Here is a 22,435-nt window from a genome sequence, read left to right on the forward strand (position 1 = left end):
GGATTTTATACCTCAACAGTGTGATAATATGTCGGATAGTGATGGTAATTCCGCTGATGAAAATATGCACACAGTGGACTTCGCACCTACGATAGACGCAGTTACTCTTTCAACCAGCCGTGATCAATCTTGCAGCAGAGGACGATCTCCTAGCAGCGGGCAACCTGTTCGAAGAGGAAGGTGACGAGGTGGGAGAGGTCATGAACTGGTGAAGTCTTCTTCATTTGCACCAGGGGATCAGTTATGTGGTAAGGATGGAACAACTATTTGGACTGTTATCGGCAGTAGTGGGAACCCCCCTGGAAGGATGGCTGCTCAGAATGTACTAAAGGAGGCAGCAGGGCGTACTTCCCTCGCTAAACGTGATGTAGAAACTAATAGCAAGGTTAGTGCCTAGCGTTTATTCATCAATGCATCCATGTTGAAGCATATAAAGATGTGCACAGAGACCGAAGGTCGTAGACAGACAATGGATAATAATTGGTCTATTTCTTTGGAAGAATTAGATGCTTTTATTGCTTTGTTACATGACCGTGGAGCTTATAAACTTACTAGTTGTAGATCATAATATGTGGTCTTATTTATGGGGTCTCCCTATTTTCACTAACATTATGGCAAGAAACGGTTTCAGAGAAATACTAAGGTATTTGCTCTTTGATCTCTGTAAAACTAGATCCACTCGTTTGTAGACAGATAAATTTGGTTTGGTGTCTGCTATTTGGAATAGATTTATTGAGAATCTGGAGCAAATGTCTCAGCTGATGAACAACTCTTCCCCAGAAAAGCTTGGTGTAGGTTCACGCAGTACATGGCCAACAAGCCAGACAAATTTGGCATAAACTTCTGGCTACTGGTAGACGTTGATTTTAAGTATGTGTGCAATGGGTTTCCTTATCTTAGGAAAGACGAAATGCGATCCGCCAATGAGTCACTGCCTGAAAATGTTGTCATGAAACTTAGGAGCCCATACCTCATGAAAGGACGTAACGTGACCACTGATAACTTCTTCACATCGGTAAATTTGGCTGAGGGACTGAAAGAGAAGAAAACTAGTATTGTTGGAACAATCAATCGAGAGTGAGGAAGGAAATCCCGGTGTCAATGAAAGCACTACGTATGAATCTGTATGAGACTCTCGTACTTCAGAAAGGAAGATCACACTACTCTCACAGTATATCAAGGAAAAGTGAACAAGAATCTGCTTCTGCTAAGCTTTCTACAACCAAGCGTTCAAGTCGCCGAAGACGACAAGAAGCTACCTAGTACGACTGAATTTTATAACGGAACTAAGTATGGTGTCGATGTAGGTGATCAAATGGCGCGTAAATAGGCCTACACCACTAGAGCTGGATGCCGAAGGTGGCCTGTACATGTATTTTACAACGTACATAAATACGATGTTCAAAAGATACTAATAGTTGAAAATGTACTCATCCTTCAGAAACTACGAACACAGCTTTACAGGAGGGCACACCCATACATTTACTCGGTCGTCATGATGCCCTCAGCGATGTGAAGTCCTTTGATGACCAACTGGTGAGTCACGCACATGACAGCTTGATCTCGTACGAAGTTCCAGACGATCTATGCTATACAAGGCGAAATTTTGGCAGGCAGCCAGATATCTCGTTCACTCAGACGTTCTTGTAGACTCCTTATGTAAATGAGGAGAAGTTGTTTCATGTGAATACATTAGTTTACATACATCACAGATTAAATATGTGGTTGGATCTGCTCAATGATACGAGCAATCCAGCCAAATATGGTTACGTCCCTAAAGTCTGACATTATTTCCTCCTCACCTACTTATCCTTCTTACTGACAGTTATTCTAGGCCCTGAAGTTTCACTGGTTCACTTATGTCACTGGATACGCTACTACTGTGTTAACATTCTCGTACTACATACCAATAATTCAGGCATACTCCACTGCACTTAGTCATACGTAGGTCGAGCTCTTTACTGCGTTAGGGATTTATCTGACAAGACACTGCCCTTATACATTGCCGACAGTGGGCCGTTCATTCACTTTCCTAAATATTTCACTTCCGTTTGATACACTCGCTCCACGCACTTAGCTGAATACGTGCCTGTTTTTGTGAATTGAGCTGTACTAGTTTAGCCATATATGAGGCTCGATGCACGGCCCCTCGTCACACAGACAACGATCATCACGGTTTCGTACCGTATCTACTAAATTTGTTAGCGGCACACTGTACCTTACACTGTACACGTAAATAGCTTAGTTAGATTGTGGTTACTTCCACATAAAATCAGACTTGATACATCACTATAATGTGTTCTTCACACTTCAGAATGATTCATTCACAAACAACTTGCACACAAATCTCGACGAGCTGGTAACGAACTGAAAATGAACTGATAATGTCAGTTTTACAGCTTTGTAATATATAGGCAAGATACCCTGAAGCTGGCAGAGTAGGAAGACGCCCCCTTTCTCAAAATGCGCTCCGGTGATATGTAACGTACAGTAACGAACGGGGTATCAAATTGTAGCCCCTGTATTCCCATTTTCACTGAGTGAATCTTATTACAATAGTTTCGTGGATTCTTGAAAAGTCTTAAAAGCGTCCTTTGGTCCCTGTCGATGGGTGATGAACGCTAGGGGAATCCTGAAGCTTGTTGCCGCGTTTGAGACCCAACATCTGGTAACCATTAAGGCACACACATGTTACGGCATAATTGCTGCTTTTTCAATTATGAAGAGCACTTCTTGGCTTCATAATTATGTGTAAAATTCTCTGATTCAAATGAATGTTTGCACATGACTATCCATTGAGTATTGTGCGATTTATATTAATTGTCTGGTGAAAAACAATTGAATTCAGCGAGTTAGCAGTGGTGAATGAATGAGGGAAATACGGTATAATGTTGGATGTCCTCCATGAGCTCTACTAGTGACCTAGATTCTCTGTCACGTGATAATGCGTCTCTCTCCATCTCACTCGCGGTTGGAGTAAGAATTCAAGTACAAGCGCTCCTGCAATGCCTCACTGCTAATTACCGACAACTAGAGTTGGATCGCGTGAGTTAGCGTACTGTCATTCGTGTCCCGGAACGGGTGGAAAAATCCTAACTTGGACAATTCTTATCGTAGAATGACGCGGAAAACGGCATGTTTCATCTCCTGCATATCATTACATAGGTGACGTGAACGGTCACGCCATCAGTCCTAATAAACTTAAATGGCAGTGTTGTTAAAGAGTGGATTGTCTCCTAGTGATATTATACGCTGATAATTTGTCGTGTTTCCAGTGAATTGAGGAGAGTGAAAGTGAATTGCCTAATGATAATTCTGGTGCTAGTGTCATGCACTTATGTGGAAGTGATGCAGTGAATGACAAGTTTATTGCACCATGGGAGCAATGACCTGTTGCTTCAGATAGCAAAGATGGTCCAGATGTAAGTACTGTTGATATTCTCGCTATTTCTGGCAGTAAGTGGTATAAACAGGATATTATACTGTTTTTGAAGTCTTTCTCGGGGACGCCTGGCGTTAAAATTTCGCCGAATGAACCCGAAAATATAGGTTACGATGTGGAGGTGTTGATTTGTAATGATTTGTTGGAGTATATGGTGGAGGAATCAAACAGATATCATTACCAGAATGAACTGAAATATAAAATCTTACCAAAATCTTTAAAGTGGACTAATATAACTGTGAATGAACCCTAATTTATTAAATTACGATACCCTGCAATAACTCCATATGTCTGCCAAAACCTTCCGGCCACAGGGGCTATTTATCCGTGAGATGGGCCGGACAAGTATGTGTTAAGGAGTTTTCCCGCCTAAGAAGTGTGACCAAAGTTTTCTGTTCTATATATATTTCCCGGTTAAACCATTCAGATTTTAGAGCCCCAAAGATAGAAAACGTCCGCTCAAAGCAGCCCATGGTTAGAACGCTCCAGTCTCCGCGCTGGTTGCACGCTCTGTTAGACCCTTCGCGCGCTTGCGGTGTTTGTCTGGTGTCACGGAACTTGTCCGGGCTTGCCAAAGCCGTACGATGTCACACTGTAACAACACTGACACCAGATGCTCCCTCTCACCTTGTGGAATTGAATCAAACACATCAGTCAAAATTTCCACTCCACCATTCCAGTTAGCGTAATGGAATCAAACAGGATTTTACGTGGGAAACATAAAGCACGCAGTGGAGGGTTTGATAAAACTTTAATGCAGTAAGTTGCGTGCCACAACGGGGTGAAGTCATTAATCAACGTGGCCTAAACATGAATTAAAAACTGTAAAATGTATTTGTCCACAACAATACAGTTTGTTAGGAATACGTATACGACAAGCCTATGGAGTGCCACTTACAAAATTATAATAAACACTTAAAGATGGTACATTCCAACCAATGCTGATTATTATACTGACATACCGTACTGTAAATGGAATCCAACATGATAATATGTTGTAAAACAGGATCAACGATAATTAAATAAACTAAATACCGTATAGGCCTAATCTACCACCAAATTGAATACTCTAACCTGTTTGATTTTTCATTCCCTTGCTTATTTCCTTCCAGGTATTCTCTCTTTCGTTGTTGCAATAATACTTATGGGTCTTGTCGTGTAGACCAATTACTGCCAGAAATAGGGAGAATATTATCAACAGTACTTACATCTAGACCATCTTTGCTATCTGAAGCAACAGGTCATTGCTCGCATGGTGCAATAAACTTGTCATTCACCGCATCACTTCCACAAAAATGGATGACACTAGCACCTTTTGAACTAAACTGATAAGATTTTCCGTATCCATTATTAGTGAGGTGAACAAAGACAACTTCCTGACTCTATGCAGGAAACAGCCAACTTGCCACCTAATACACGTCGCCAAAAAGCCGGCCGAAAGATCCCGATTGTCTACGAAGTTGAACAAATGTAGATAACCAACTGGGTGTTGGTGGGAGGCACACTGACGCGTTGCAATACGTGTTGGCATAAAATTGAAAGTTATTTTTATTTTTACCTTTATACGAGCGAAACATTGTATTATCGTGTCACTCGTAATTATTACATTGCATTATTAGAACGTAGCACAAGGATGAGGAGACATGAATTAAAAATTATTGCGGGGAAAGAAACTGTTGACATTTCGGTGTGCTAGTGTTGCTACTGCGCCTTTGTCAGTCCCACATAATACCCCAGATACTTTTCCATGCACTCATTTCTTTAACTTCGAACCTGTGTTTCTTTTCTGCATTACCTATAGTATGAAGAGGATTGAAGCGGGAGAATAAACTCAATACTGGCTTGGCCATGCAGTACTTGCGAAACAGACAGATACTACGCCCGTTGCCGTGACAACCCGTAGGAATGTAGGGGCGATTTAGGTCTAGGTTCTAAGAATCGCTAAGAGTAAGTTGCCAGATTTCCCATTTGCTGCCATTTACCTTGAAGCAGGTGTCAGGTGGGGGGTATGAGGAAGATAGAAAGCACATACTAATGAACTGTAGTACACGTATTGTCTTTGCGTCTTGTAAGCCTTAAGCTACGAATTGCCAAGCATACTGTAGCTTCGTGATTATTGTGAATAGGAGTCAGTGAAGTTAGTTGTACTTGTAATATCAATGCACAAACGTTTTAATTGAAAATGAGTGGAACTCAGAGGGAAGAGATCAAGCGAAAGGCACTTACAATAAACAACAAAGTGGAGATTATAAGGAAAGTGGAGTCGTCTACACTTTCCCTTGTTGCTTTAGCAAAGGAGCTGGGATGCCGCCGTCTACTTTGAACGGCATTATAGCAAAGAAAGAAGAGATCTTTGCTTCTGCAGGGAATACTTCAGCAAATTGCAAGAAAGTTAAATCTGGAAAATACGATGAAGTTGAACAAGCTCTGCTAACGTGGTTTAAACAGCAGCGAAGTTTAAACACACCTTTCAGTGGGACTATTGTGAAGGAGAAAGCTGAAGAAATTGTGTGCAAATTAAAGATGCCTTTTACCGCTTTGAACGGGTGGCTGGACTGCTTTTAAAATCGAGTCTACGTCGTATACAAAACAATTTGTGGCGAAGCAGACTAAGTGCGGAGGAAAGGGAAGCGTGAAAGGAAATGGTCCTGCCTGAAACAAACCTTGCAATGTTTTTAATCTTGATGAATTCCTACTTTTTTTTTACCAGCTTATCCTGGGTAAGCCTCTAGTTTTGAAGAGAGAATCTTGCCATAGGGTAAAATTAAATAAAGTGCGAGTTACGGTATTGGCTGGTGCTAATATGGAAGGAACTGAAAAACTACCTTAACTGATGATAGAGAAGTCTAGAAAGCCACGTTGTTTGAAAAATGTCAGGATTTTACCATTCAAGTACATTAGCAACAAGTTGGCTTGGATGACAAGTTCACTGTTTGAAGAGCATATGCAGGCGTTAGATGCGAAGATGGGAAGCCAGAACAGGAAGATTGTGGTGTTTATGGACCACTGCCCTGCTAGTCCCGAGGAGTGGCTCCATTTAAGGAACATCAAGGTAGAATTTTTTCCACTGAATACTACTTTGGTACTACAGCCCCATGGACCAAGGAGTCATTAAGGTATTGAAGCAGAGGTACAGAAAATCAGTTCTGCGCCGTATGCTGCTACGCATGGAAGCAGGCAAATCCATCTACAAGCAATCTTTTGGACACAATGCATTTCATTACCTCATCATGGGATTCAGTGTAGCCTGTAATAATAGCAAATTGCTTCAAGAAAGCAGGCTTCAGTGGTGATACCAACAGCATTGTTATGGAAGTTGGTGATGAAGAGCCTGGGTGCTGGAAAACTATACAAGGGAAGATGGAGATTATCAGTAGTTTCAACGACTTCACTGCCATTGATGATATGGTAATCACTTGAAAGGAGCCGATTATCGATCAGATCTGCAAGGAAATTCAAGCAGGAGATGAGATTGACGAAGAAGAAGAAGAAAAGGAGGAGGTTGAGGAAGAGAATACCCCAAGACCATCTTGCTGTGAGGCAAGCATCTACCTTGTAAAACTGAGGCGGTTTATAGAACGTTCAGCCAGTGTGCTGTCGCGAACTTACAAGTGAGGTATTACACGACAGTAGTTGCACGATCAGGGATATTAAATTAAGTAAAGCACTTACCAAGATTTTCCCAAGAGAAGATCGTAGCAAGGCATGGAAACCGCTAGGCTTACAGAGGTCGAGTACATATAACGAGAAATAATACTTACTGACTAAAATTATCATTCATGTTCAAGTTACACATAATTTTAATGACAGAAAATTAATTAATTGTGATAAAAAGATCAAGTTAAAATTCAGTTAGGCAAAAATTAAAAAGGAATCAAATTAATCATAGAACTTTCAAGTTCATTAAAATTAAAATCAGGGAAAGAAAATGAAAAAGAAATACAATCTGAGCTCACAAACCAGTTCCCTGGAGACATCCTCAGTGAGGTTGAATTAGGAAATACAGCCTTAAAGAAATGAACGAAAGAACAGCGTTCTTAATTGAACACTTAACCCAAAACCGGGTTTTCACACAATACCGTTTCTTAAGAACCACTTTGACTGTAGGACAAGATCAGTAGCATGTGAAATCTGCAGAACACAAGTTCAACATGAACAAACTTTATGAAAAGGGTAATTAAATCAAATGTAAATGTGACCAACAGGTACAATTAGTCTCCAAGTCAAATATAATCCAGAATTAAATATCAGTAGTTTACAACCGCCAAGCATACGGAGAAATGGAGATGCATTTCCCAAGAGCAAAATCCAACAATCTCTCTCATGGCGCACGTCAGCTGTGATCACATAACAAAGAACAGAGACGGCAAATGTCAAAATAATACGGCAATGACCACCCACATGTAAATAGTGCAACCATGGCGACTGGGTCACATGACGAACCCAAACAAAATGGCTACCCACCCAGAAAGGATAAATACACAGCAGAATTAGTCATAAGAAACAATTTTCGGCTCATAATCACTTCCCTGATGGGGAGATTCAGATTTTAAAAATTTAACACCTACCATTACTCTACAAATAGTTACATAAAAGCCCCAACAAATTGGTAGTTAATTCACAATTTAAAATGATGAAGATTACGGTCTTATTATAAGCTAAATTCAATTTCTTGTGCACTAAAATGAACTGGATAGTAGAATATTATAGATTTAAGCAGTTCACTTAAGCGGGACGAATTTATGTAATCCACTCGGTAACCTGGAATTACCCGATTTGCTCCTCACATTGTTTGATCTCCTGGGTAAACAAGAACTGGTTGCTTACTTACAGATTATTTTTAAAATAGTAGAAAAAGGAATGGAATGGCGATAAGGTCATCGCCCCTCGATGACATGATCACCCAGGATCAAATAAAATCTTCATGTTTTCTTCTTTCTCACTTAATACAAGTTAAAATCCACCAGCAATAGCAGAAGTAGCTCTGTCCTGTATCACTAAAAAAAAAAAAAAAAAAAAAAAAAAAAAAACGCCCACTGTCGTTCGTGCATGGAGAAAAGGTTGAATTCACTTCCATGGTTGTTGCTAGGTGTCAGTACAATCTCGACAGCATGCCTACTGAACGCTAGCGCTACTGTGGCGGACCGTGCAAATATAAGCTTGCAGCATGAAATACTTCCAGTCCAATTACGATGAGCTGAAATAATCGTGATAATTAGTTTTGATCCAAAGGTAAATTGATAAGTGTCTAAGTACATTACAATACATATCCTAAATCCGTTACAGTGCCTCAGAACACACAAGAGGCAATGTGGAATATGAAGAGGTTTATGCTTCATGAAAGCAGTAAAAACCTGAAAAACAGTCAACCCTGGACAATTTCTCTTCCAAGTAGGAGCCTAGACTTTTGTGCTTGAAAATGTAAATAATACCTAATGCTGTACAGAATTTACATAATGTACAGTTACCATCTACTGTTTTAATGTTCTTGGTATTTCTTATTTCTTGTGCAAGGTTTTATATAATACGTTCCCTTCTCTTATCAAATATATTTATAATACGCTATGTTCAATTATTTGACTTTATCTGTAAAAATACATGTCATGATAATCAAATTTTTATATTGTGACTTTCTTTCAGCACCTCTTATATATCGGCCTCTGCCTATTTCGGAAATGTTCACAAACAAGGAAATCTGTTGGCTATGTGTTTCACATGTATTTCAAAGTACGGAATAAGGTTTTGGGCATTACCCTTTTTTAGAAGTTTCGTGCTTAAGATTTTTTTTGCAGTCCCTTGAAAAACTTTACATAGTTTCATTGTAAAGCACATTAGATACAAAATCATCCAACAATGGCAAAATTCCTTTTTTTTTTTTTTTCAATGTAATTTGGTCACCGGTATACTGTATTATTATTTATAAATTTCATTTTCCGTATTGACAGATACAAAGTGTAGATAAGAAATGTGTTTTTCCACCAATCAATACACAATTTATTTTAAATAGATTAAACTAGTACCGGTTTCGGCTCTTTAACGGCCATCATCAGCTAGTACATGATTTGTTTCCAGCCATTAGACAATTCACAAGTTGTTATTGTATTAGACGTCCGGATGTCTAATGGGGGATGGAAATGTATACAGTAGCATGTAATTCAAATATCAGTAGTCCTATGAACTACTTCACTCATTCACACACTTTACTGTGAACGGATTTAATCTAGGGTCATCTTATTCGCATAATGCACTCAACAGTGCCTTTATCTGCCACGTGATACCTGTTTTTGCTGTACTCTTGCAGAAAACACCAGGGTTACCAACGTTATTCATCATATCATAATATTTTTTTCCTCTTAAAATACAATCCTAAATAGAATGAATATGACTACCACTGCCATAAATATCTATTTATCTACCCTGATGAATCTTTCATATAGTTATCCTCCTGTGGGCGGGGGCAGTATAATAACACCCACGGTATCCCCCTGCCTGTCGTAAGAGGCGACTAGAAGGGGCCCCAGGGTCTCTGAACTTTGTAGCATGGACTGGCGACTACGGGGCCCTTAGCTGAGTTCTGACATTGCTTCCACTTACTTGTGCCAGGCTCCTAACTTTCATCCACCCTGTCCGACCTCCCTTGGTCAACTCGTGTTCTTTTCTGACCCCGACATTATTAGAGCACCTGAAGCCTAGGGAGTTCTTCATTTTCACGCCCTTCGTGGCCTTTGTCTTCCTTTGGCCGATACCTTCATTTTTCGAAGTGTCGGATCCCTTCAGTTTTTCCTCTCCGACTAGTTTTAATAGAGGATGGTTGCCTAGTTGTACTTCCTCTTAAAACAATAATCACCACCACCACCTTTTATATAGTGAGCTGTCACTAACAAGTAGCTCTCATTTTTAATTGAAGTTCACCCATCCATTGTCAATACAACCGCTTCTGCAGACGACATTGCAAGCATAACACAAGCCTGCGAAGTGTTTAAAGTTTTCAAAGATTGTGCTGAGAAAATGAGCAGTGAAAGACTGGTCACTGCGTCAAAAGTTATACTCCTCATTCGGTCATTGATAAGATGGTGTTGCAGATTTCCCAATGACTCCGAATTTCGTGGTGATGTGAAACAGATGGCGGAGAAGCTAGTGGAAGAGCTAAATCGTCGTACTTAAAGCACTCTATATAGGAGAGACGATTCCAGCTTCAGGTCTTTAAAAATGATATGAAGTCCATTCATTTTGATTTATTACTTAATTAGTCTATTCCACAAGTGCAGTTTTGTTTAATTAAGTGTTCTGTATGAGATGAACGCTCCTGCAAGGAAGATCCTCTTTCGGCTGTGGATCAGCGCACGTTTTACTTTCAGATTCACAAGTCACGCATTTTATTTGCATGTCTGCTGTGTTCCCATTCTGTCGGATTGTCAGTGTCTTCGTAGGCTATATATTTTTCATGGTGTAATAACACAGTTGACAGGTAGGATGGGACTGGGAGTAAAGGACGAAGTGAATGACGTAGCTAGTCAGAGGAGGGGAGAGAGAGAGTGAGCGACAGACAAATCGAATGAGTTGTGAATTTAAAAGTAATAAACTTCATTGTTAGGTTCCGTATTGAGTTGAGACTATGCTTAAAGTAAATACAAAATTTTAATATTCCACCTTCTCAATACTAAAAAATTCATTTGATGTTTTTACAAAAACATTACAATGACGTTAAAAGGTACTAGTTTCGGTCCACTGTGGACCATCATCAGCCTAGCCAAATTACAACAGTAAAAGACATAGTGATAAAAATAGTATCGAGAAATGAGAGAGGATCTAGAAGGATGGGATGGTGGTGGAATGACAGATAAAAGTGAAAAAACTGTATTTGCGAATAATGATAAAAGTAACAGAAGTTTTCACAATAACAAGTAAAATCTTGTGAAGTCACGTAAAAGCTCTTGATGAGATAGTCTTTGGTTGGCAGTTACTCCTGTGTTGCACGATTGACATATGTAACTACGTATATGCTTCTGGAAAGTTGTAGATGTAAGTTCCACTTTTGCGTAGAGGGAAGAATTATCCGATGAGACTAGCACCAGATTAAAAATTGACAAAGTTGAACCTGTTCTATGGTGGAATTAAAGGCTTTCTGTGTTAAACATAAGTAGTCTCAGTTCAATCGGGACCCCAGTGAACCTGGGGAAATAAGATAGTATTAACGCGGGTAATCGGATAGAGAACAAGTGAGGCACCGGAAAATATAAACGATGACTCACCTTGCGCTGCGTGGAACAAACTTGCTGTATTGAATGCAACTTACGGAGTGAGCCTAGCGCGGAGTAGATCAGCAAGAAAGGGGTAGGTGAAGAATGATGTAAGTGGTGGAGGGTGGGAGGGATGGGAAAGGATCAAGGCGGGGTGGACGGGAGAGGAAGTGATGGTGTTTGTATTGTCGGGGGACCCTTAATTGACTTAAAGAATTTTGAACGACCGATTTGTTTTTTCTGTAATAAGTAATGAAAAGGTCAAATAAAATATTGGGTTTCTCAGTTATTTCGTTAAGGTTATAGTTGGCATTAAAGTATTGATCTAAATGAATGTAAAAGTTCTCTATTATATTGAGTAGAGGTCCTTTCTTAGCTATTTTGAGAATGTCCATGTCTGTTTCAATATTCGTGAATTTGTGGTTATAGTCGACCATATGTTGGCCGATAGCTGAAAATTTGTTGTATCTGACTGCATTGAAATGTTCTAAATATCTAATGTTGAAGAAATATTAGAGCATGTATTACATTTAATCCTGTAGACGCCTGATTTTGTGTACCTATTTATTTTATTAATATGTGATGTGTTATGTAAGATTTGTGTGTTGTTGTTGGTTTTAAAGGCTATTTTCATACCTTTTTTTCTTTAAAACATTGGTGATCTTGTGAATTCCATTGACATAAGTGAAGATGGAAAAAGTCATGTTTAGGTGGTTCTTTTTTAAGTGTGGTCTTGGGGTGAAATTTATGTTTGTTAATGATAGAAAACACTGGAGATGAAAGGAGGGAAAGACCCAGGTTAAGATGAAGTATTCAGATGGTGAAGGCAGCAGGAGCAGGGAAACCAGGTTTATCAAATGTTTTATACCTGTCTTCCAAAAGGGGAGTAGGAAAGATTTTAAGAAATATAAGGGAGTCGCATTGATATCTCACTGCAAATGAGAAGATTCTGGAGAATAAAACTAGAAAGAGGGTAGAAGAGAAGTTACGAGCAATATGGCTTCAGATCAGATCGGTCCACATTAGACCTTATATTCTCAGAGCATCATTATGAGTGGGGTAAAGATCTGCTGATGGCCTTCTTGGACTTTGAGAAGGTGTATGATCATTCATGCAGAAATAATTATAAGCCTTAGAGGAAAAAGGTGTCTAGAAGCAGACAATAGAAAGTGAGGGAGATGTACATTGGGAGTGTCAGTTGTGTGAAAGTAGGAGGAGAGAGAACAGACTGGTTTGAGCAAAAGAGTAGATTGAAACGAAGTGCTGTCACCTGTGCTCTTTTTATTCTATACATGGTAAGGAAATTGGAGAAGGAAAAATGAAAGTGATGATGTTTGCAGATGACTTTGGTGTGGGGAGAAAAGGAAGAGGATATCCAGGAACAGTTAGTGGGAACAACATGGAATGAAATTTAATGCCAAAAAGAGCGAGATAGTGATCACAACTAGAAAGAAGAGACTTACGAGAGGGATAATGCTTTGAGGGGAACAGTAAAGGTGGAGTTTTTAAAGTACATACTAGTCAACTCTCATGATTTACTCACGAGGCTCCTAATTTTCAACAGTTTTTCCACCTCCCAATTTTGGTTTATTTTTTGGTGAACTTCAAACATTTGTTTTCAAATCCTGCCATTTCAGCTTTGTACTCCAGTGGCCGGAAGTCCTTCGCCCATTGGTCATTTTCAAATGAAATATCTACATTTATTAATACGAGAAATGCTCACAAATGTGCGATGTTTATTGAAACCTGTACACCGCTATGCATATATCGATTGTCAGTCTCTTGTTCTCATGTGCTGTGTTCGTTCATCAGTCTAGTCTATTCTAGAGACTGGTCACTAGATTTGGAGTTTTTTTTAGTAATTTAGTGACAGAATTTCTAAAATAGCGACTTGTCACTTTTCTAGAGATTTTAGGAGCCATTTGGAGACAATTCTGGCAAATTTTTATTACTTGATAAAAATAGCATGGTACGTGATGCAGTATATTAATCTATGCATTTGCTGAGTAATGGCTTCTAAGTGCATGACTGATTGACGCACGTGGAGCACAAATTCATGCTATTTTCAGAAGGATTATCAGAGACCTATCATCTCACTCACCTACTTTCTGTGAGGGAATAGAGATGTGTAGTTTTTAGCCTTGTAGCCTCGTGTAACAAGTCAGGTTTTGAGATAAGTGTCATATGTACCATCGTACTCCTGTATTGCGCAAGACATGTAGAGTAAGCAGTTTTGACCAATTGTATCTCCTGATTTTTGGTTTTGTTCAGTTGGCAGGTATGCAAGTACCTGGGAGGTAGACTATCGTAGAGGACAGTGGAAGAAATTATAAGGAAAAAATTCAGCGTGGAAGACAAGCAGGAGCGTTTCTCAAGTGTATCAAAAGTCTGGTTTGGAGTAAGGATGTCTTTCAGAGGAGCAGAATTGATATACAGGACATACTATATACCTTTTCTGACCTGTGCAGCAGAAACATGTGAAATAAGCCAGAGAGCCATGACTAGGATACAGGTGAGTGAAATGAAATTTCTGAGAAGCAGGTTAGGAGTGACATGAATAGATCAGATGAGAAATGGGAAGGTAAGAGATATACAGTGGAACCTCGATATCTCTAATCATCCCATGAACCTACTACGCTGGTGTAGCAAGGGGGAAAGCTGATTCTCCCACGTGGCGCGTCCCAGGTGGCGGATAGGGGGTTCCTAACCGCCTTTCCGACGGACTTGAGGGAAATAAATTACCTATCGCGGAGCACACACACAAGCCCCTGAGGGTGGGGGACGCTGACGAAGAATACACCCACAGTATCCCCTGCCTGTCGTAAGAGGCGATTAAAAGGGGTAACCAAGGGATGATATTAGAACCATGAGACTACTTGTAATTAGTACCATCACGCAGGGAACACCATGGGTTGCTTTTACTTGCGCGTTGAACTACTATGTTAGGTACAAAATAGGTTTGTGATTAGTAGTGACAGTGTGTGGCTCAGGATGCATTTTACAATACATGTGATTTGTACCCCTATATGAGCGACACCATTGTTCTGCTTTGCCAATGCTTCGTACTCACTAAGTGAGGAACACCACGGGATAGTGTGAGTCCCTGTGGTTAGCCCTTTGACTTTTATGTATTATGTATAAATTTTAACCACATGAAATAGTGGATTGTATTGCATTGAACAGGTGGATCTATAAATATTATTATTATTATTATTATACCTATTTGTGATATCCCTGTGGTTAGTCCACTTCTGTGAGGAACACCATAGGTTTGCGTTGCTTGTAAATAGCGCCGCAATGTGTGAAACGCCATAGGTCTGTGTTACATCTGAATAGTACCATAATGTGTGGAATACCGCGAGTCTACGCTACTTTTGATTAGTACCGCAACATGACAAATAGAATGGTTCTACTTCCCTAGCGATAAGTACCATTCTGAGGGGCCGATGACCTGGACTACAAGCATCATTGATTCAGTATTGTGCTTTAGAAGCAGTCAGTAATACTATCATTTATGCTAGTTTCTGGGAATGTGGGGCATTGCAGGTCGGATCCACTGATTGTTTTAACTTCATATCCACCCATCCATTCATTCTTTGTCCTGCATCCGGGAGATAGTGGGTTCAAATCCCACTGTCGGCAGCCCTGAAGGTTTTCCGTGGTTTCCCTTGTTCACAATTCACAACCGAGAAACAGCGAGGCTTCGCTGATTTTCCAGTCATTAGAAGTTTTAGTTTTTCGGTTCCCGTCATATTAGCTCCCAGCATCACTGTAAACATTCCTTTACTTGTTAACTGTTCTCACAAACCACAAATGCTGTATTCCACAGTTAATGCTGCACAAAATTTGAGTAAGAGTAATTTTTGCTTCTAGGGAGAAAATGTTTGCTTCGAGAAATAGAGAAGTTCGTGTAACCAAATTTCTAGTAGTAGAGAAATATACGTGTGAAGAATAGCACAAATGGCCGGGAAATTCAAGTTACTTCAAGACACTGAAAATTCGAGTAATGGAGGTTTGAGATGTCAACGTTTGACTGTAGTAAAAGAAGAGCCACTACAGATCAGGATAGAGGCATCTAGACACACATGTACACATGAGTATGACAGACGAAGGGCTAGCGAGGAGGCTGCATGAAATGGAGATGACAGGAAAAAGACACAGAGACAGGTGGATAAAAGGAGTGGAAGAGTGTGTAAAGAGGAGAGCCCTGGGCAAGTGACAAGGGAGAAGTGGTGGGAAGATAAGAGAAGATGGAGAGGGTTAAGTTCCAAGCAGACCTGGCCAACAGCTGGAAACATGATGATGATCAGTATGACATTAGATTACTACAGATGATTTAAATTTAATTAGAATAGATTACTGTATTATGTATTACACATTTCCAACATCTTTCTGACCAAAAACATGATCTTCACTGATGGAATGATGTAGTTAGTATGAAATCCATTTTAGTCAAAATTTAGTCTCGGGTGAGAGTGTAGTTCTCACATTAATCATCAATGTCCGGCAACTCAAAATGTCAAGCCATACTACCCACAATCAGTAACTTAATACGTGGCTGTCTGGAGTTCGCTCATCTGTCGCCAAATATCACGCTTGCTGTGTAAATGAGACACCATCGGAATTCCAGTGTGGACTCGAAAATCGTGCTAGTCGTTAATGAGGAAATAGAAATATAACATTGTTCCACTTCACCTAGCAATTAATGTTTTTTGCTTAACCCAAGAACTGCGGACCGTCTGTCTGACAGACGTTGTAACTGTTTCTCAACTGCGATCGTCTTGTCTGACAGACGGTTGCGAAAATCGTTGTAGTTTGTAAGAATCTCAAGAGATGGCAGGAGTAGTATGTTTACCTGCTAGTTGGAAGGTTTATCTTTCTTTTGAAACTATTTGTGAGTCACAAATATAATTTGTTTGGAAGGCAGACACTATTTTATCTTTACACTTGAAGTTATCAGTTAAGCAACATGGTGTCTGTTTGTTGACGATAATGGAATTGAAAGACTTATTTATGATGATACGGATAGTGAAGATGATTATTGCATGGAGGATAATGTGGAGAGTTCATCAGATGACGAAACTGAAAATGAAATTGTGAGTGCATCGGGTAGATTTTCACAGGTGTCCCAAAATCTAGTGACGTGTATGTTGATGAGCTTCCAGGTTCTACAACAGGTTTTCAGGTGACTGGTAATGTAAGTTTTCAAGGCGTGAGTGTGAATTGGTGTGATGTGGAAATTCCAGAAAGTGAATTCCCTGGAAAAAGTGTCATTTACTGTTCACCACCCCGGATGCAGAAGTATGCCTCCCCGTAATGCAGCCCCAATCTTGTACTTCTTTCTGTTTTTTAACTTTGGGTTCTGGAGATTATTAGTGCAAGAGACTAATCGTTATGCCAGACAATACATCCATAGGTTAGATGTTCTACAGAAGCACAGTCGATTTCGTCTATGGCCAGATGGTGGTATAGAGATGGCGGATTTAAAATGTTTTATTGGCCTGGTCATAAATATGGGTCTTATGAAGAAAAAGAACCTGTCAAGTTACTGGTCAACTCAGCACCCTAGTCAAGACACACCCTTCTTTAGAAAGGGATACTTTCTTACTAATGAACAGATTTTTCCATATCGTGGACAACACATGCAGCAAGAAACCAGGTGTCCCGGACTATGATTCCCTCTTCAAGGTTCGGCCAGCAATTGACCACTTCAATTCTTGTTTTAAAAATCACTATGTTCCAGGGAAAACACTCGGTATTGATGAGACATTAGTTGGTACTAAAAACAGAACTCATCTGATTCAGTATCTGCCAAACAAACATCACCACCAGTGGGGAATTAAACTTTTCAAGGTGTGTGAACCCGTTTCCTCATATACAATGCAGTTCAGTCTTTATTCACCTGTAAAGTCTGGAGGTTCTGCACCAAGTGGTAAAGGATTGGGGTATGATGCAGTTTTCAGTTTACTGAACAGTATTGGAAATATATTTGGGAAGGAGTACCATATTGTTGTAGACAACTGGTATAGTTCTGTTGACTTGACATTAGCTCTTTGGGAAAGAACACACTTTTTACCGGTACTGTTCGCAGTAATGGGAAAAATTCCCTCCAGGAATAAACTCTTTCAAATTAGAGCCTGAACAAACTGTATACAAAAGAAGTGGCCCTTTGCTGTTCACTGCATGGAGAGAGAAAATAACTCAGAAAAAATTATCAGTTCTCTCCACTGCATGCCCAGCTATCAACCACAAGGTGAAACTTAGATCTTCAAAGGGGAGGGAAATTGTTATGCCAGTTGTAGTGACAGAGTATACGAAGGGGATGAGGGGCATTGATGTGTCTGATCAAAAAATTGATAATGTGTCAGCTGAACGAGTTAGCCATAGGAATTGGTACAAACTTTTTTTTTCATATTGTTGACAATGCCATCCTCAATGCCTATATTCTATATACACAGAATACAGATGAAGATAAACTAATATCAAGGTATGACGTTATTGTGAACATTGTGGAATCTCTCTGTGGTGCTGAAGAAGTTCAAAACATGCCAGCTTCTGGCAACACCTCTCACACTATAGAGAAACTTCTCAATAATCGTCAACGTAGGTGTGTTGTATGCAATTCTCGTGGAAATAAAAAAGTGAAAAGGTCCAACTATGGCTGCTTTGGATGTGATGTTGCTGTATGTGTGAACTGTTACAAGGACTTGGATCACAACACCAAAAAGAGGAGAGTGTGAAGACTTTATTCCACCATTGTGGTTTTTCTGAAAAATGTTTGGGTAAATCTTTTATTTTTTCAAAAGGGAACTAATGGCTTAAAATTAATGTTGTGGATCTCCATCGTAAGCTTATAGTGCACAAATTACATAAGTAATATTTTCGCATCAACCAATTATTTCAGCTACTTCTAGGCCAGGATTTAAAAAAATTTTTGTAATTAGTAAAACTTTATGCATTTTTCACAGTATTACCCATTATTATTAATTTAATCTTTTTGTCTCTTGGATCAACATTTAGTTCTACTTCTAAGCTTTGAAATGGTATACAATACATATATATTATGGCTTATGTGTGGCTACAATTTTTTTATGTCTGTAACGCAGTAACTTTACCCTCAGCACTTGAGGTAAAATTCTGCAGGAGTACTATACTGGTAACAACGAAAGTTGGCGTTTGGCATTTCTTAGAGGGAGGTCCGTTTACTGCCTGCCGGGGCGGGATAAAGGGAGCGGCAGGATGGTTGCCATGGAAACAAGGGTGGGGCGACTATGGTTGCCATGGAGATACAATTTATGGGCAGCTCGTCTTGCTGGGAGTTTAAAGATAAAAATTTCATTGTTCCGTATTGAAAAGTATCACAATTAAATTGAAATAATAAATATGATAGTTCAACCTATTCAATACAAGTAAATAACAGATGTAGAGATTACATTCTTATTTAATTAAAAGTGGAAATGGTACCGGTTTCGACCCCAGTCTGGGTCATCATCAGCCGATTATAACTCAAAAAACAATGCATAAGTAAGAAAGAAGTTAACGGTCAAGTCCACACAATATCAGATATAAAAATGACGGGGGTAGGCACTGTAAAATTCAAACGAAGTGGAATGTAAGTCACTTAAAAGAAGTAATGTGTAATCTTCCGAGCATCAGCACGGCACACGCAAAGTTTGGCACTGTCTCACAATGTTCACGAAAAGCAGAGAACAGTTAAATGAGCCAGACTGCATACACCGTCAGGCACAAAGTCACAACACAATCCAAATATGAAGATCTAAAGTCATGAAGAAGCCGAAGACGAGCAGCTCAACCAAAGTAACTTGCAAGCTCCAGAAGATCGGTGCGGTGTTTACAACGTCAAGTGCTGTAGTTTCACACGCTGATGGAGATTGAAGGATAGATTAATGATGAAGTATTTGCTTAGTTCACGAAAATGTACCTATATATATATATATATATATACACACACACACACACACTTATAATAGGATACAATGTAATTGAATACGTAATTATGATCTTGAAGATTTTTAGAACGGTTGACGTGAAAAAACAATAGTGAATTGAAAAAAATGGTAAAAAGCGCAATACCGGAAACAAATGAAAACGTTTATGGACAGTGCGCTATTTCTTGAATATAAAAAAAATCAGGTCGTGATTGAAGTAGTCAAAGTTGGCGGGCGCAAGGCACGAGTTTAAATTTGAAAGTGAGGGCCCTAAATGATGGTGGCAATGTTTTTTTTTATGGGTGAAAAGAAAAATAGGATAAAGTAATAAAGAAAGAAGATTAGTGGATAAGAAAAGATTAAAATGGTTTAAAGTTGAAAGGTGGTGAGAAAGGATAAGATAGGGATGAAGGGGAGGGGTAGTTTAGGATGGGTTACTGGAGGTACAAAATGTGGGTAGGAACTTTGTAAGGCATGGAAAACTGAATTCAGGTTTTGAAATTTAGAATTTTTGAGAAGAAGCATTAGGAAGTCAAATAGGATGTTGGGTTTTTCAGAAATGTTGTTTAAGTTGAAATTGGGGTTGAAGTATTGGTCAAGGTGAATAAAACAATTTTCAGTAGTGTTTAAGAGGGGGCCTTCGTTAATGATTTTAAGTATTTTCATGTCTTTTTCAATATTGGTGAAATTGTGCTTGGAGTCATGTATGTGTTGTCCTATGGTGGAGAATCTGTTGTATTTAATGGCGTTGATATGTTCGGAGTATCTGATGTTGAAGTTGCGGCCAGTTTGTCCAATGTACGAGTAGCTGCAGTTGTTACATTTGAATCTGTATACTCCAGATTTTGAAAAAGCACTAGATTTATTTAGTGATTTAGAGTTGTGTAATATATCAAAATTTCTGTTATTGGTTGTAAAGGAAATTTTTATGTTATGTTTAAGAACATTAGTTATTTTATAAGCTTATTGAGTGAAAGTGAAAGTGGAAAATGCAGTGGGTTTGGTTTTGTCTTTAGATAAAGTAGTTTTAGGACGGTGTTTGAATTTGTTGATGATACAGTTTATGAAGGAGTTGTTATAGCCATTGAATTTAGCGATGTTACGGATGGTGTTTAATTCATTATTTAAATCTTTTTAAGACATAGGGGTGTTGAAGGCACGGAAAATTAGGCTGTTATAAGTAGCATGTTTATGTGCTTGAGGGTGCGAAGAATCTTGTCGTATTGTGGTTGCCGTTTGGATTGGTTTTCTGAAAATTTTGCAAGATAAAGAAGAAGGATGTCTAGTAATGGTTAAGTCTGGAAAATTAAGAGTTTTGTTGTGTTCTGATTCGAGGGTGAATTTAATGTTAGAATCAATGTTGTTGAGAAGAAGTGTAGAGGCTGCGTTGGTTGATTCTTCGTTTAAAATTACTAATGTGTCATCAACATATCTGGCCCAAAAGAGGATGTTAGAGAAATTATTATTATTATTATTATTATTAATTTTTGTGTTTTCTAAGAAGTCAAGGTAAATTTCAGCTACAATGCCTAAAGCTGGTGAACCCATAGCTAAACCATCTTGTTGATAAATGGTGTTGTCAAAGGTAAAATGATTATTGTTGAGAACAAATGTTAAGATTGACGTGAATTTTCTTCTGGTTTACTCAGATTACTGAATTTGTTTAAGTTGTTGTTTATTATGGGGAATAGTTTGGAAATTGGAATACTAGGGTACATGTTTACGATGTCAAAAGAATGGAGAGAAAAGTTTGGTTGGATGTCAAAGTTCTTTAATTTGTCTATTAATTCAGAAGTGTATTTGATAGATTCGTTGGATAAAAATCGAAAGTTTTTTAGTAAAAATGTTGGATGAATTTAGAAGTATTGTATAAGGGACTGCGTCTGTAATATTGATTATTGGACGGATGGGAATGTTAGTTTTATGAATTTTTGGGAGGGCTTTGGCAGTGGGTAGGCCTGGGTTCATGTTAATTAATTTAGTTTTTTCTTGATCAGTGAGGAGAAAGGAAGTGTTTTTTAAGGTTGGTTTGAGTAGGCATTGGATTTTATTGGTTGGGTCTTTTTTTACTATAGAAAAAGAAGAGTCATTGAAGAAATGTTTAGTTTTAGCTATGTAGTCAGTTTTTTCCATTATGACGGTGGTGTTGCCTTTATCAGATTTGGTGATAATGAGGTTATTGTCATTGATTTTCTTTTTAAGATCTAAAATGAGTTTATTGCCTATAATTTATTAAAATTATTATTAATAATATTATAGTTTTTAGGAGAAGTGTTTTTGTTATTATTGATGAAGATATTTTCAAGTTTTCTTTTTACTTCATATCTGATTTCATCTTGTTCTTCTGTTGGCATTTTGTTAATGACTATTTCAGATTCAATGATTAAATTGGTGGCTATATTGAAAGTGTTGAGGTTGGGCCAATTGTATTTGAGGCCCTTCGAAAGAATTAAGTTTTCATCATCACTGAGTTGTTTTAGATAAATTGACTATAGGAGGATGGAATTGTTCAATGGTTTTGGAGGGTGTGATAATTTTCTTAAACTGATAATTATGTGAGGAATTGTTCTTAAGAATGTTGAGTTTTTTCTCAAGGGTTTGTTGCTTAATTGACAGTTCATGAAATAATTTGTCAACTTGAGCTAGGAAGAGGTTCCATTGAGCACTCGGGAGAAGATTAGCAATTTCTAGATGTGTTTCATATAATCTGTTGTTTAAATACGATTTTTTCTTGTGTAAGAAACAAATTTCGTTTCTTAACCAAATTTTGTTAGTTATTCTTTGGGTTTTTAATATGTGAGGAA

The 22,435-nt window shown here is 38.7% G+C and overlaps 1 protein-coding gene across 16 annotated transcripts in view; it reads left to right on the forward strand.

Annotated features, from left to right (window-relative positions):
• The window catches only part of LOC136858565 (tRNA N(3)-methylcytidine methyltransferase METTL6), a 97,868-nt gene that overhangs the window by 72,303 nt on the left and 3,130 nt on the right, over positions 1–22,435 (forward strand). For 13 of the 16 annotated variants that reach the window (XM_068225606.1, XM_068225612.1, XM_068225607.1 and 10 more), the window contains one exon: positions 13,954–14,194. The exons of the other annotated variants lie outside the window; for them this stretch is intronic. The gene's annotated coding sequence lies outside the window, so the exon portion shown is untranslated. The remainder of the gene's footprint in view (positions 1–13,953; positions 14,195–22,435) is intronic. 16 annotated transcript variants of the gene reach the window in all.

The sequence above is a fragment of the Anabrus simplex genome, chromosome 1, assembly GCF_040414725.1.
Source record: "Anabrus simplex isolate iqAnaSimp1 chromosome 1, ASM4041472v1, whole genome shotgun sequence".
NCBI classification, from domain to species: Eukaryota; Metazoa; Arthropoda; class Insecta; order Orthoptera; family Tettigoniidae; genus Anabrus; species Anabrus simplex.